Source organism: Panthera tigris, chromosome D3, assembly GCF_018350195.1.
Source record: "Panthera tigris isolate Pti1 chromosome D3, P.tigris_Pti1_mat1.1, whole genome shotgun sequence".
NCBI classification, from domain to species: domain Eukaryota; kingdom Metazoa; phylum Chordata; class Mammalia; order Carnivora; family Felidae; genus Panthera; species Panthera tigris.
In genome coordinates, this window is record NC_056671.1 from 79,739,076 (window position 1) to 79,755,990 (window position 16,915).

Consider the following 16,915-nt stretch of genomic DNA (forward strand, 5'->3'; position numbering starts at 1 on the left):
ATGTGGCACCTATAAATGTACCTTACTTTGAGGGATTGCGTTGGGGGGGGGTGTGTCTCCTGCCTCTTTTCTTTCTCCTGTGGACCACACTGCTTCAAAGAACCTGAAAACCTGCACAGGAATAAACAGATCTCTGCATAACTAACCCCGGGTCATTTTGTCCTGATCCTAAATCATCCTTAACTTGTGACCCATGCAAACATGCATTCACCTCTACCCCAAAGGTTTATCACTAACCACAGACATTTCTCTCCCCATGCCTCCTAAATAAATCACTTCCCAGCTAGGGTCTGAGAGTTCTGGAAGTCTCAGGAATTGAAATAGTTCACCTTGGAAAATCTTAATTCAGTTGGTTTTTGTCTCACAGCAGATGTTATATAAATACTTGATTATTGATAACATTCCCACTTTGCATAAATGTTTCTGCCCTGTTGAAGGCGATGAGAAGAGAAATGATATAATTATGGCAAACTGATTTTACTAATTACTCAAAGCATGACAGTCAGGGGTTCCAAAAGATGAGTGCAGAGAGGACCTGGGTGCCGAGCTCTGAGGTTCCAGGGTACACGGTGGGCCAAGCACTGGGGTATATGGGGGTTGGAGAGCAGCCAGTGTCCTCGGCTGACCAATTCAGCAGCCAAGGGTATGGCTGAGACCTTTCTGGTTCCAGCTCCCAGACCTGTCCCCGCACCTCTTCTTCTGATTCCTTCATTCACGGCTTCCTGCCCCCAGGCCTAGTTGTTGGCATAGTTGCCCCCAGCCGCCAATCTAGGTGGCCAGGCCCGCTACCCCTAGAGGTTCAGGAGGGGATGGAACTCCTGAGCTAAGTTCAGAGGAGGAGGTTGTCCAGGCCACCATTGTGGCAACTCCCACCCCAGGCCATCTGTACCTGCTGCCACTGTGGGTGTGTGCACGTAGATCCTCTGCAGGGTTTTGCCCGACTATTCCCGAATTGTTATGTTGTTGTTTTACTGCTTCTGAAATACCTAAATCCAAGATCCAGTCACCTGGGAACCCCTGGAAGAATAATTCTTGCAGAATTCTGGCCCCAAGTGGCTAAACCTGGGATGATGTGCCCATGGTAGGTCATGAGAGGTGACGTGATTCGTGGCCTCTAATAAATCTCTCCTCCCTGCATCTAGGACCTGGGTCATCTCCTCCCAGTGGCTCACACTGGCCTATGTGCACCAGCACAGGTGACCCAGGCAGAGGCTTCAGAAGCACAGCTACATGGGCATCTATCCTTGTCTGCCAGAGACGTCATATGGAAGAGAACTGAGGCTCCCTGGCTGGAAGCCCCAGACATTTGCATGAGGCCTTCTCAGACCCTATAGCTTCATGAGTAACCCCCCAGAGGACTGCCCAGCTGAGCCCAGAATGGTGAGCAGGTAATGATGGCCATTGGAGCTGCTAAGATTTGATGTTGGTTGTTACCCAGCAATAGGTGATTACACACTACCCTTGATCTGCAGAACTTTTCTTTCATTCACTCAAGTCATACCTTCCGGAGCACCTACTGTGTACCAGACTCATTGACAGGGAGCAGGGATACAAAGAGGAACATAGAATCGCTTCCAGCAAAGAGCTCAAGGTTCCAGGTTAGAATATACGACATCCTGGTCAGGGCGCCAATAAGAGGTTCATGGCAAAGATGGGATCTCTCCTTCTTTCTTTCTTGAATTAAGTGAATCCTTCATAAGGCACTCCTGTCGAGTGCCAGGTTCTGTGCCAGGCACAGCGGTGAACACAAGAAGCAAGACCCATGGAGCCAGTGGCATTTAAGACAGACACTTCTGGTCCCATGCTTGTCTTTTGTCCTGGGAGGAGACGCCTGCTCTTCTCGCCCCAGTACGTATGTGGTCTACCCGGGGAGGGGGGGCGGGTAGCAGAAGGAATAACATTATTTCCATAATAAATACTTTTGAGCAAGGCAACCATTTAATATTCTTTGTATCCGAGTGATTTAGGCCAAAAAGTAATTTCAGCGAAGATGTTGTTAATTGAGATGTTGGCAACAATGGCATCTCCAACGCCTTTCTGTGAGACGCGTGGTGGTCGTTCCTGGGCAGTGAGTATCAGTGACTTGATTTCTCCTTCCCTTCTCTCAGCCACCTATTTATGAGTGGCCCGAGAAGGCAGAACGAGGCAGGAGTTAGACGTGGCTTCACATCTCCTAACAATAGCTGGGGACAGCAGGATGGCTCCTTTGAGGGCATCTGTCTAACTCTTCTGGAGAGTGGTGTCATTGGAGGTGTCCCAGGTTGGGTTCTCTGGGAAGCACACTCTGAGATGGAGATCAGCTGCTGAAGTTTGGTAGGGAGTATTCTCAGGATCAGCACCTGGGGAAGAGGAAGGAAGGAAGTGGGACTCGACCAGAGAAGGCGGGCTTCAGCCAACCCCATGGGGAGTTCAGAAGCTGGCCTGGCTTTTCAGATTTGTCTTACACTGAGGGGCCAAGGCCTTTATGCTCCTGAGTCAACCACTCATTGGCTTCCCAGGAAGTGGGGTTCTCTGGGGCACAATAACTGTTTTCAGGCAAGGTAATTCCTCAAGGGGGATGACAGCTGAGGGCCACCTGCTGGCAATATTTCCGGCAGCTGACAATCTAGTTCTTTACTTCTAAATGGGATCTGGGTACATTCCAACATCCACCACGGAGGATGAACAGGATCTGTCCTCAAGATAACAGGAACGTTTTGTCGGTGCTGAACTCTGCCTATCATTCTTTTTGAGCACCTGTTCTTTCTATACAGTAGGTAACTGGCTCTGTCTCCTACAATGTTTTCCCATTTGACCATTTCAGAATAAGCATGATTGTGATGATAATGGAGGTGAGGAGGAGGAGGAGATCTGAGTTAGGAGATAAGCTATTCGTTTAAAGACCTGCACTCTTAAAATACACATAAGCAATGCTCTGTTATATTTGCTGACCAAGAGGGGTGCCTGGGTGGCTCAGTCGGTTAAGCGTCCGACTTCGGCTCAGGTCATGATCTCATGGCTTGTGAGTTCTAGCCCCGCGTCAGGCTCTGTGCTGATGGCTCGGAGCCTGGAGCCTGCTTTGGATTCTGTGTCTCCCTCTCTGCCCCTCCCTCTCTCGTGCTCTTGTCTCTGTCTCTCAAAAATGAATAAACGTAAAAAACAATTTTGCTGACCAAGAGACTAAATAGATGAACACATTTTTAGTCGGCTCGTCAGTATCTGGCGGGAACCTTTTAACAGACCGGGTTTCAGCCTGAGGAATCCACGCTGGCATATGGGGCTTGTTGCTGTGTGTGGTCCAGGCCTTTTGGGTTATGCTGTCAATCAGATAAGCTGGGGAGAGGAGCCAGTCTTCCCTTGGCTCACGGAGGGTACTATGGCCTTGATGCTTATAAGGATGTGCGCAGTGGAAGCCAGGAGATAATTTAGTTCAAAAATTTTTTTCTTTCTCAGAGTCACGAAAGGTATTTATCTCTGATCTCCACAAACCATAAGTACAGAAAAGTGCCATTTTATAGTAGGTAAAATAATGTACTTAGTCCCTTCATCATCTCTGTCCGAATTCACATACCATATGTGAAAACGACCCTTTTCTCTCATCAATTACAAAACAAATATAGAAAGGTTTTCCAAACTAGTCACTATAAGGAGTCTGTTAAAATAAGCATCTCTGTAAGACAGAAATTTTCTAACATGCACAGAAGTAAAAAGATGAATATATGAACGCCCCATGTACTCACCACCCAGCTTCAATAGTTATCAATATCTTACAAATCTTACTTCACCTATCCCCTTGATTTTTTTTCTGGAGTGTTTTGAGGTAAATCCTAAACATCATGTGATTTCACCGGTAGGTGAATATTTCAGTGTGCCTCCCTACCTGATAAGGATGTTTTATTTGGTTTTTTTAAGATAACCAGCATGGCACTATCCTAAAAATGTTGCCATAATTCCTTGACTTCACATACTCTTCAAACTTCTTTGTCTTAAAAATGTCGTTTCAAGGTTGGTTTATTCGGGTTGAGACCCAAAGAAGATCCAGGCATTGCATTCGATTTGAATGTTTCTTAACCCCTGTTATTCGATTCTGTTGCACACTTTTTATTTTTTTTATTTTTTATTTTTAAAAATTTTTTTTAACGTTTATTTATTTTTGAGACAGAGAGAGACAGAGCATGAATGGGGGAGGGGCAGAGAGAGAGGGAGACACAGAATCGGAAACAGGCTCCAGGCTCTGAGCCATCAGCCCAGAGCCCGACGCGGGGCTTGAACTCACGGACCGTGAGATCGTGACCCGGGCTGAAGTCGGACGCTTAACCGACTGAGCCACCCAGGTGCCCCTGTTGCACACTTTTTAAAATAATGCCATTGATCTGTTTGAAAATGGGTTATTTGTCCTGTAGAATTTGCACATTTTAGATTTGGCTGGTCACTTTCTCAGGGTGTCATTTAACCAGTTTCTCCTCCAACCGTTTCTCCTGTACAATGATATTTACATCTTGAGTTGTGATTAGATTCAGGTTCAATTATTTTAGGCAAGCATTCTTCCTAGGTGGTGGTGCACCCTACCTATTGTTTCTTGTCACGAGGTGTGTTATTTCTGCCAATCCCATGTTTCCCAATGCCTTTCTGTCCTAGATCAGCCAGCGGGTCAGACTGCTCACTCCATTAGGAAGCCTTTCATCTTTAGATGTTCTTTCTCTTGGGGACATGCTACCCTTTCCTGCCCTCAAAGGCTCGCCTGATATTTGGCGGCATTCACCGATGAGTGTAGCCTAGATCCACTATTTCAAAGTGGCAAAATGGTAATTATTAAACTTTCTGAAGTTATTGGCTGGAATTCTTAATATCCTTTCTGAAGTTATTGGCTGGAATTCTTCTGTTGAAACAAATCAGAAACAAAAGACCTTCCCTCATGAATTATCAGGCAAGAGTCCATTTCAATGCCACAGTTAAGTGTGTGATATTGTTTGATTTATGTTGACCAAGGGACTCCTAAAGAAAAGAATGACTTAAACATCCATAGCAGCAGAGTTTGGGAGAGAACCTGGCCGCTGGCCCGTAGGCTCGATGCCACTCTCTTCTTCCGTGTTCTTTCCAGGCCCTCCCTAGGTGCTTTTAGTCCCATTTCAAAGCCACATCAGCTGGGACCTTGCTGTGACAGTCCTGTTCTTTTACTTTCATCTTTATACTTTGTCTTGATAGTATCTATGCTCTGCCTGAAATATATACAATAGTTTCCCTTATTTTGGGAAAAAAAAAAATCCTTCTCTTATGCTGTAATGCCTAATGTGTGAGTTCCTACAGAGTTTCTACTGAGATGGTGTAGCCATCTTTCAGTTCGGTTTCCATTCATCTCTTATACCTCATGCCTTGACCAAAGCAAATCCTCCCATTTCCCAAATATGGGCTGGGCATTCCTTCCGTCACTTCTTTACTCACACTGTTTCTTCTGCTAGAATTTGTCAGAGCTTCCTCTCCCCAAAGATTTGGTTCAAGTGCCGTGTCTTCGTGAAACCATTTCTAATTATCCTGCCAGAAGAAAGAGATCAAGTTCCCAGTTGCCCAAAGAAATGTGCACCTGTGTGGGGTATAATCTATTAAACTTTTGAAGAGATCTGCTAAATAATGCAGAGAGACAATAACAGACGCACACAAAATTTAGAAATGGAAAATAAAGGAGAATACAAGCGCATTATTCCGGTTAACAGAGCTGCTGTGATTGAGTCATGGATCCAAGCTTCCCAAGAGCTTGAGAAAATGAGAGAAATGCTTAAATTATGTGATTTTCAGTACTGGAAGAAGTCTTTTCAGTTCCATAGTGGTATAGGAAAATTTTCTGGGCTCCAATTTCCGAAATAAACTTCTCAGATGGGGTTATATGGGTGGTATCGTGAACATCATTTTATAGCAAGAGCAGAAATAAATTTCATGTGGCCGTTTCTTATAGCAGCGTTAGATAATCTTATGTGGAGCTAATCAGATTTAGTTCAAGTATCAAGGCTTCTGGTGTTCTAATCTGATCAAAGGAAATTCAGAATACTTACAGGAATAAATGGAACGCACATGCTACATAGGCAATCATCTGGGTTGACCACCTTTCCCATCCAGCGCGATGAGCTGGGTAAACGATAGTTTAAGTTGAACCTATTGGTGAGAGTATACATCGCTTGATCCTATATTTTGCTGCACAAGGGTTGGTGCATATGATTTGGAAACCAAGTAAGCAGATGGTAGGGTCAATAACCTTCTGCGGGAATTGAGAAGTTAATCTGTGTTCTCACTTAGATGGAAGGTCATTGTGTCCATAGTTAACTAGACAAAGCTAGGGGTTCCCTAAAAAGGCTGTCTTTGATGGGCTCCTGAAATTGAACACCAGGATCTCTAGAAAACATTTTAGGGCCTAGACATTTTTCAAAATAGTTTTAAAAAATTATCCTACAATCATACTATGACCTCAGTAGCTTTCTTCTAGAATAACTGGTTCTCTACGATATGGCTCCTGTCTGCCTCCATGGGAATGTCCCTATGTAGCTTGACAAGGAAGCTTTCTTCAAGGCATTATTTCACGCCATCCAAATATTCAACACTGGATTTTGCAGAATGTCTGATGAAGATACTTGTTGCTTTAATTTATTTAAGAAGTTTTTTACTCTGGAAAATTTCAAACATACATAAAAGTAGAAATACTGTAACTAACCTCCAGCTAAAACAATTATCTACATTTTAATCTGCTTGTTTTTAATTATAACAGTAAAACACATGATAAAAGAAAAAAAATCAAAGAGTACCAAAAGACATTAAATAAGGTCCCTTTTGCCTTCTACTCCAAGAAAACCTCTCTTAACAGTTCTACAGTATCCTTTCAGAAATGTTCAGCACATATATGTATGCACATTAGTTCTTTTTAAAATATGATCACACTGTTTTTCTTACAGGTATTTTATTTTTCTCTTATACATACTGGTTTTCACCTTGCTGCTTTTTTAAACTTAATAAAATACCTTGGAGAGATTGCCATTCTTCTGGGTATAAATCCACTTCATTCTTTTATTAGTAACAAAAAATCTCTCTCCTTTTTTTTTTAACAATAATCACCTTTATGTACTTCTGACTATATACCTACAGTTGTTCATCTTTCTTTACATATATTAACTCTTAATCCTCACAACATCTCTACATACAATTATCCCATTTTACAGATGGGAAAACTGAGGATGGAGAGGTACACAGCTGGTGAGTGTCAGAGTCTTATGCCCTTAACTACCTCACTGGCCTGCTTCTATGTAACACAATGTTGTCCATGGTACATGCTATTCCATTGCATGGACCTACCATACTTTATTTCTGTGGGTGGATGTTTAGATTGTTTCCAATTTTGCCTGCTTTATTAGCAATGCTGCTGTGACTTCTGATTAAACGTGGAAATTTGAACACTAGCATTTATTGCCTATCTCTCCTGAGACCCCACTAATGTGACAGGAAAATTGTATGCATGCACAAACACCCAGAAAAAAAACCATAGGGACGAAGATAACAGGGAAAGAAGGTGAAAGTACCAACATTTTGGAAGCTGAAAAGTAGATAGATGACCAGTAACTAAGAACAGATCAGAGAAAGTTGAAACCTTCATGGTATTGGCCGAAACCAAGAAGCAGATCTGTTGGTGTTTCAGAATCTCAGAAAGGTCAGGCACCTGGAACTTCTGAAAGAAGGAAGGTGTGGCTGAAAACAAGATAACTGGTTAAAAATGTTTGAGATAACACTTTTAAACAATAATAAAGCAGAATATTCTCATGACCTTGGAATCGGGAAGGATTTCATACAGAAGAAACAACAGTCACTAACCATAAGGAAAAGACTGGTAGATTCAATGACTTCTCTTCATCCAAAGACAACATAAAGAGAGGACAAAAGAAAACCACAGAGTGGGAGACAATGTTTGAAATACATGTAACTATAACATGGTATTCAAAATATATGAAGGACTTTTGGCAGTAAGAAAATAAGAAAAAGAGCAAATTTTAAATATAAGCAAGACATTCCAACAAGCTCTTCACAAAAGAGAAAATCCAAATAGTTGATAAACAGGGGGAAAGCTACCCAATGTCATTTTTCATCAAGAACCTGCAAAGGAAAGCCATAATGATATATTCTTACGTACCCGGCATATTGGTAAAATTTGAGCAGTTCTAATAATACCAATTGTCGACAAAGGAACAAAGGCACAGACACTGTTGGTGGGAATGAACCAGGGGTAGGGACCTTGGAGAACAGTTTGGCATTCTATGACCAAGTGTGAGGTATGCTTCCCCTATGACCTAGATATCTTACTACCAGGCCTACAACCGTGATTCTGACACCAGTTCTGATGTGGGGTTTTTTTTTACCCCCACACCAAGCAAATCTCCCACACCAGATCCCACAGGCTAAAGGCTCAGTCCCACAAGACTGCCCCCCTCCCTTCCAACACCAACCACAAGTCCAAGATGTTACCTGGTTCTTCTGACCAATGGGCTGTAAATCAGAGGTTTCCATGACCCCCTCCTTGGAGTCATTGATTTGCTACAACAGCCCACAGAACTCAGGGAAACATTTTACTCACTAGATTGCCAGTTTATTATAAAAGGATATCACTCAGGAACAGCCAGATGGAAGGAAGAAATTCATAGGGCAAGGTATGGAGAAGAGGTGTGGAACTTCCATGCCCTCTCCAGGAGCACCTCCACGTGTTCACCAACCCAGAAGCTCTCAGAACCCTCTCCTTTTGGGTTTTTATGGAGGCCTCATTACATAGGCATGATTGATGAAATCATTGGTCATTGGTGATTGAATCAACTTCCACCCCCTCCCCCTCCCCAGAGGGGAGAAGGTGGTGAGGGTGGGACTGAAAGTGCCAACCCTCTTAGCATTTGGTTGGTTCCCTTGGGAACCAGCGCCCCCCCCCCCCCCATCCTTAGGTGACCTAGGGACTTCTCAAGTCACCTCATTAACATACCAAAGACACCTTTATTACTCTTACCACTTAGGAAATCCCAAGGGTTTCCTGAGCTCTGTGCTGGTCACAGGATAAAGACTAAATATATATTTCTTATTATAAATCACAATATCCCAACACCCTACAGAGATCTGTGCAGACGGGCACCAGGACGTATGACCGAACAGGCTCAGGTCGTTGTTTCACAAAATAGCCTCAAAGTAGAAATGACCCAAGTGTCCATTAACAATAGAATAGATAAGTAACTTCTGGCATAGGCATTGGTTCTGTGGGATCCTGTAAACAGTGAAAACAAATATAGACTTCATGCAATAATACAGATGAATCGCAAAAAAGTTTGAAAAGCAAGACGCAAAAAATGCAATATGTCATTTGTAGAATCTTTAAAAACATCTAAGAGCTGGAAAATGTTAATTCTAATAATGTTATTTGTCTAGTCAGGCACGACACAAAATCCCAAAGTCCATCGAGGAAACTCACGTGGCCCAAGCTGCCTCCTGGGGACCTTTCCAGGGTCTCTGTGCATCCCAGCCTCAGGAGATCTGGCCCTGCTTCAAGGCCAACTCCTGCTTACCTGGCTTGCCTACCCCCTAGGCCTGCCCCTCAGAGCCCTTCTTATCTCTCTGCTGCGCTACCCCAGCCAGGCGCCCAGTCAGCCTCCCTTGCCCAAACCCCCTGCCCCCCAAAGCGTGTGTTCACAATAGCCTAACTGCAGGCCTGGGCAATGAATGTGGCTCTGTGGTCAAGACGGTGGGCCCCTGGGCTCAGACTTGGGGTTCACATCACTTAAAGGCTCTGTGATCTTGAGCAAGTTACTTAACCCCTTTGTGCTTCCCTCTCTCACCCCCAAAACGAGCATATTAATAGAACCCACTTCATAATGGTCATTATGAGAAATAAACCAATTAGTGTACCGGGCCCGGCCTAAGTACCTCAGAAATATTCATTATCATTACCTGGAGAAGGTACAAATGACATCAGTGATGTGAATCCCCCATGTTGGAAACTTCTCACTGGGCAGTTTTCTCCACGGCATCTGTATCTTGTCCATCATGGCCACCCCCACCCCCCACCAGTTCTTTCCCAAGGCCGTACTTCTCCATTTCTGAACTTCCTTTGCCCCTACCCTTTGACTCCGTTCTGTAATTTCTCAGACAATGTAGCTGCCCCCTGGGCCCCTACTCAGTTCCAGGCCTGCTCCTGCCTCTGCTCAGCCAGAAGCTCCCACACACCCCCTAAGCACAAGGCCACCCACCTCAGGTGACGACAAATGCCAGGGACAGCAAATCTTCGGTCCCCCCAGCTCCACTGAGCAGGAGGGAATTCGTTTTCCCGTGGAAATGAGTGATGCCAGTGCCCTTCAAATGGAGAAGCCACTACAGTCTCCTCCGGTCTTCAATAGCAAAATGTTCCTTGTCCCTTATGAACAAATGCAGCCGTTTTTCCTGTTTGATTTGCCTCGGCCGTCTTCCCAGCGGAACGGAGGGTGGGACACCGTGTTCCCCGCTGGTTCTGCGTCTGGGCTGTTATCCTGACCAGCTGCTGGATGGACACCGTCTATGGAGTCCAAAGTTGATCAGGTTGGAGAACCAACTATCCACGTAATCCTCATACCTGACCCCGAAGGCACACTGTGATCTTTTCTCCGAAGGGACATTCAAGTTGGGGGGAAGGGCAAAGAGTTCTTATTACAGGTGCCTGGGAGCCCTGATCTGGCCCTCTTGAGAGCCACTGGAGGCTTGGCTGCATGTTGTTTTGGGGGGCTCCCCCCGTCTAGTAAAGTAAAAGAGAAAGACACCTAAAGCCTTAGAGATAAGAAAATTCAGTTTGTAAAAAGCAGGACTCTTGAGCAGATAGTCACAACGTGATGGGAAAGGTGACACAACAGCGTGTTTACTTTAGAAGCCAATTATGCCAGGCGCCTGGGTGGCTCAGTCGGTGAAGCATCCGACTTCAGCTCAGGTCGTGATCTCACAGTTTGTGGGTTCGAGCCCCATGTCGGGCTCTGTGCTGACAGCTCAGAGCCTGGAACCTGCTTTGGATTCTGTGTCTCCCTCTCTCTCTCTGCTCCCTCTGTCTCCCTCCCCCACGTGCTCTCTCTCTCTCTCTCAAGAATAGATATTTTTTTAAAAATTAAAAAAACATAAGCCAATTATGCCTCATCTCCAAACAGGTGTGGTGTGGGATCCACAACATTCAGAAGCAAAATATGTCCTTTTGCCATATTTTTTATCCAAATCCAATTAAACATAGTCTGTGCCTCCACTTGACAGGAATACCAAGAAATGCACTATCAGTCAGGTTGTGGGGTGCCCCCCTGCTTGCCTAGGATGCTATGAGTCTGTCCAGAAAATGTGGGGAAAGGCCTTTGGTTTTTAGGCCGTCCTGAATGATCCGGTGGTCTGGCCCCAGCTAACTGTGCCAGCTGCTGGGGAAGGTGGACGGCCATGTTCTTCCTGAGCAAAACTTGGACACAGAGATCTTTAGCCTCACAGCTTTGGGTCTGGTTGTCTGGTCACCCTATCGGAAGTCCTGCCACCAGCGGGGTGCTGCAAAGGAAGTCGGGGGCGGAGAAACCCACCCAGCCAGGCCTGCAAGATCTAACCCTTGTCTCAGGGGCCAGACCACTCCTCACTTTCTCAGCCCCCTTGGCCTCTTGGTAGGCTGGGCAAATGGAGATTGGACTACAGAAGAGAAGGCGATTGATGGAAACAGATTCAGGAGTGGTACGAACAAGGGCACTCGGGCAGCCTCCGGACCAGGAAAAGGGGAGGAAACATTCTCCTGGAGGCTGCAAGAGAAACACGGCCGGGTCGACACCTTGATTTTAGCCCAGTGAGACCCATTTCAGATTTCTGACCCCCAGAACTGTGAAATCAGTTTGTGTCATTTCTTTCTTTTCTTTTCTTTTCTTCATTTGCCTATAGCTGGCATACAATGTTACATTAGTTCCGGGTGACTTCTCTGGTCACCGGCCCACTTGTCATTGTCCAACACTACCTCAATACCATTGACTAGATTCCTTTTTTTTAATGTTTATTTATTTTTGAGAGAGAGAGGCAGAGCGTGAGTGGGGGAGGGGCAGAGAGAGAGGGAGACACAGGAATTGACAAGGAATTGACTATATTCCTTATTGCTGTGCCTTTCATTCCCATGACTTATTCATTCCATAACTGGAAGGAAGCCTGTAACTTTCCCCTCCACTCGTGCCCCCCTCTCCTTTTCTCTGGTAATCATCAGCTTGTTCCCTGTATTTGTAAGTATCCTTCTGCTTTTTGTTTGTTTATTCATTGGGGTTTTTTGTGTTTTTGGGTTCCACGTATAATGAGATCATATGGTATTTGTCTTTCTCAGTCTGACTTATTTCACTTACCATAAAACCTTCCAGGTCCATCCATGTGGTCGCAAATGGCAAGATCTCATTTTTTTTAATGGCTGAGTAAGATTCCATTGTGTGGGAGGGTGTGTGTGTGTGTGTGTGTGTGTATACACACACATCTTCCTTATCTATCTGTCTGTTGGGAAACACTGGGCTGCTTCCATATCTTGGCTGTTGTAAATACTGCTGCACTAAACATGGGGGTGCAGGTGTCCCTTCAAATTAGTGTTTTGTTTTCTGTGGGGATGTGTGTGTCATTTGAAGCCTCAAGTGCGTGGTCATTTGTGACAAATGCAGACCCTTTCGTCAGGGGACAATTGAGCTCTGTGGCCCAGACTTTTGAAAATTAAAGTTTTAGCAAGGTTAGAGAAACCCAGCACCCCCCCCCCACCCCAGGACCCTGAGGCGAGGCTGCGGGCCTGCCTGGAAGGGGGATGGGAAAATATCTTCATCTCCTTCACACGAGCTCGCAGCGGGATGTAAGACACAGCTGATTTCTCAATCACATGATCCTGTCACTCGGGAACATTTGAAGCCCTAGTCGTGGGGCTCTCCTCCAGGACCCCTGGAACTGGCGGGTTTCTGCAGTGCCTCCATAAAGCTTGGGGCCTCGCAGGTCCAAAACCAATGCTCAGGGGCGCCTGGGTGACTCAGTCGGTTAAGCGTCTGACTCTTGATCTCAGCTCAGGTCATGAGCTCCCGGTTCGTGGGATGCAGCCCCACGTCGGGCCCTGTGCTGACAGCCTGGAGCCTGCTTGGGAATCTCTTTCTCTCTCTCTCTCTCTCTCTCTCTCTCTCTGCCTCTCTCCTGCGTGTGCACAGGCTTTCTCTCTCTCAAAATAAATAACCTTTAAAAAAATGTTTAAAAAAGATAAGTGAAACCAGTGTTTAAATAACTCATCCTTGGCTGGGTGAGCCTCTGTCATCTGCACTACCAAAAGTCTGCCGACCAGTTCTTCCTAAGAGGAGCTCCGATGATGGCCTCCTAAGAAGGGCTCCCTGGGGAGAGGCAGGGCTCATTGGAGACCCACCAGCAGGGTGAGTCTGGGCACAGTGCAGCTGAATGCGGGCACAGCAGGAAGGAGGGATGAGGTCCAGGCCGTCCATGCGGGGCGTTGCCTTGGCTGGTGTCTGGGCAGGACAGGGCTCCCGCTGCATACTGTCAGGCTGCAAAAACAGGGCATTAACAGGTAAGAATCCCGCTTATTGGGGGGAAACCTACAGCCTAGGGGTTAATCGTGCTTTGTTTTGCCTTCCTAAGATAATATTTCATATTTCTGGGGCGCCTGGGTGGCTCAGTCGGTTAAGCGTCCGACTTCAGCTCAGGTTACGATCTCGCAATCCGTGAGTTCGAGCCCCGCGTCAGGCCCTGTGCTGACGGCTCAGAGCCTAGAGCCTGCTTCGGATTCTGTGTCTCCCTCTTTCTCTGCCCCTCCCCTGCTAATGCTCTGTCTCTCTCACTCTCAAAAATGAACAGATGTTAAAAAAAATTTTTTAATTTCATATTTCTAATGTACATGAAAGGAATCAATCCTTTTTACTTTTCTCATCAAAACTTTAGGTCGTCTGGTTAAAGGCAAGCGTATCAGTGTCTCATTTCTGCTGTAACAAATGACCACAAACACGGTTCAGAAAAAACACAAATGTGTTATCTTCCAGTTCTGGAGATCAGAAATCTGAAACGGGTCACGGGGCTAAAATCAAGGTGTTGACAGTTCCTTCTGGAGAGCTGGGAAGAATCTGTTTCTTTCCCTTTTTCAGTTTCTAGAGGCTGTCCAGGTTCCTTGGCTCATGGCCTTTCCTCCTACCTCTGCTTTTGTTGCCCCATCTGCCCTAACTCTGAGTCTCCTGCTTCCCTCTCTCACTTCTAAGGACCTTTGTGATCACGCCGAGCCCACTTGGATGATCTAGGATGATCTCCCCATCTCCAGATCTTTAACTTAATTACATCTGCATAGTCAGTTTTGCCACGAGAAGGATCATATTCATAGGTTGCAGGAGTTAGGACATGGGCATCTTTGGGGGCCATTATTCTGCCTACCTTGGCAAGCCAATTTACGAAGATATTTTAGAACCTAGCTGTAAAACACCTGTTCATGGAGTCTTCTGGAGGGAGCCTAGTGTTGTCCACAGATGCCTGGCATATACTAGTGACTATTTGCTTCTTTCTCTCCTAGCTGTCTGTGTCCATTTGTTCACTCATGAGTCCTTCCTTTCCAATAGACAGTCAGTCCTTAGAAGCAGCTGTTGGAGATGATCCCATTGTGAAATTTCTAAGGCTCTTCACAAAGGGCCTCCAAGGACCTATGGATGAACAAGTTCTTGATTAGCCTCTAGCTTCCCTCCCCCAGGGTCTGAGGGCCAGCTGATTGGTCCATTACCAGAAAGAAAACATTCTTATTTCTAGCTAATCAGAAACACACATGCTTCCAGAAGATGGGGCCAGACGTTGCCTTACTTCTCCCTCAGTGTCCCCCCCCCACCCCATTCAGAGCTTTCTTCCATGTGCTCCTAAGAGGATCTCTGCTTTCCCTCCCTCCCTCCCTCCCTCCCTCCCTCTCTTCCTTCCTTCCTTCCTTCCTTCCTTCCTTCCTTCCTTCCTTCCTTCCTCTCCTTCCTTCCCCACCCCTTCCCCAGGATCCTGGCTCCATCCTGGCAGCAATCTACAGGATCATGAGGAACATTCATCCTGCACCATCCAGGAAGGCAGAGCTAGGTCCCTCCTCCTGCCCTCCTCAGCACAAGTCACAAAACTTACGGGTTCCTCAGAGCAGGACGTGAACAAGACAAGCCCTTCTCACCAGGGCTCTCACATTGACCACTAATGTGTATTATCATATTGAATATGTCTGCCTAGCTCATCTGTCTTGCCAAGACTCTCTCTCCACAGAGGTAGGGCAGAGGAAGGAAGGCTTTAAGGGGGGGGGCAGTTTCATTCTCCCACAAACAAATAAACAATTGAATAAATAATTGAATGAATGAATGCATGAATGAGTGATTGATCCCATGTCTTTAACCCCCTCCTATCTTTTTTTTTTTTTGTTAACGTTTATTCATTTTTAATATAGAGAGACAAGAGTGCAAGCTGGGGAGGGGCAGAGAGAGAGAGGGAGACACAGAATCCAAAGCAGGCTCCAGGCCCCCTTGGTTGGGGGTTTTGAACCAACCAACCACGAGATCATGACCTGAGTTGAAGTGGACACTTAACCAACTGAGCCACTCAGGAGCCCCCCCCCCCCCCCCCACTCCTATCTCATGCCTCATAAAACACCGGAAACTTTGGTCTGACGAATTTGCCTTTACTGCAGAGATCAACCAGCACCCACATCTGCTTGCTTATGTCTCCTGCATCCGGTACATACCAACTTTCTGCCATGACTTTGGCCTCTCAATATAGTGAGAGACGAGCTTGACTACGAGAGCAGTCTGTCTTCCCTTTTTGGTATGCTGGCAACTATGAAATTCCAAAAATGTCAAGTTAGAAGGTTACTTCATAATTTATGCTCCAGCCATCTCAGTATTATTTTCTCAACTGTAATTGTCAAGGGCCCCGCAACTGCTTCTGCCAAAATCTGTTCATTACCACACCAGTCACGTTTCTGGATATTAATTTAAATGCATAAAGCATGCTAGCACCTTCCTGCCAAAATGATGTGTTGTTACACGTTACTCTCAGCCCAGGCTAGCACGTGCTGTGATGTCAAACCTGTGCCAGGAATATTCTCCTGTGATCTTTCAGGGTGATTCTAAGTGTCTGAGCAAAACAGAGTCCCCTCTTTGAGGAAAAAATCTCCCAGAAACAGCCTCAGTGAGGCTCCTCTGGGAGTTGCCTGGGCAGTAACAGCGCCTCTGTTTGACTAACCAAAACAGTCAAAAGTTCTGTCTTAGGAGGGGCGCCTGGGTGGCTCAGTCGGTTAAGCGTCCAACTCTTGATTTCAGTTCGGGTCACGATCTCACAGTCATGGGATCCAGTCCCGCATCGGGCTGAGTGTGGAGCCTGGTTAGGATGCTCTCTGTCCCTCTCTCTCAGCTCCTCCCTCTCCCACTCTCTCTCAAAATAAATAAAACGTTAAAAAAAAAAAGTCCTGAGACTTTTAGGAGAGCAGGGTTCACTCTCCTGAAAATCACTTGGGGAAGGTGATTTCTAGTCTGTGATGTTTTGCTAGAGGTCCTCGGGCATAGGTGGAAACAGGAGAAAAACCTCTGCTGGGACCGTGGATTTTCCAGTGTAGACTGAGACCATAAGTGGGTGTGGCTCCATAAAGTCCCAATTTATTTGGATATCAAGCTATGAAGACTTTGAAATCAATCATATCAATCGGCTGTGGCGATTAAGGCGTGTCAAGTCAGCTCTGGTGTAATGACTACTTGTAACGCTTGCTGTCACAACCCCTTGATCACAAATGACACCCTCATTAGTAACCAAACCCAGATCCAGGTCTGTTAAAGGCCAGCCTGCTGAAGTCAGCCCAGTCAGCACCCACTCCTCCAGCTAAGGCGTCTCTCTTACTGTTCTCTTTAGTTTTCCTACATTTGTCTCCAAACTCTGACAGTTTTCC

General features: G+C 45.8%; 1 long non-coding RNA gene across 2 annotated transcripts; it reads right to left on the reverse strand.

The window, feature by feature from the left end:
• Positions 1–305: 305 nt before the first annotated feature.
• Positions 306–10,097, reverse strand: LOC107179474. Of its 2 annotated transcripts, none has more exons than XR_006209953.1 (3): positions 9,934–10,097; positions 5,422–5,511; positions 306–2,339 (listed from the first exon to the last, which is right to left on the reverse strand). It is a non-coding gene; the product is annotated as an uncharacterized LOC107179474 (long non-coding RNA). The 2 variants fall into 2 exon arrangements; XR_001510101.2 differs by lacking the exon at positions 9,934–10,097 and adding an exon at positions 8,585–8,608.
• Between the last annotated feature and the right edge of the window lie 6,818 nt (positions 10,098–16,915).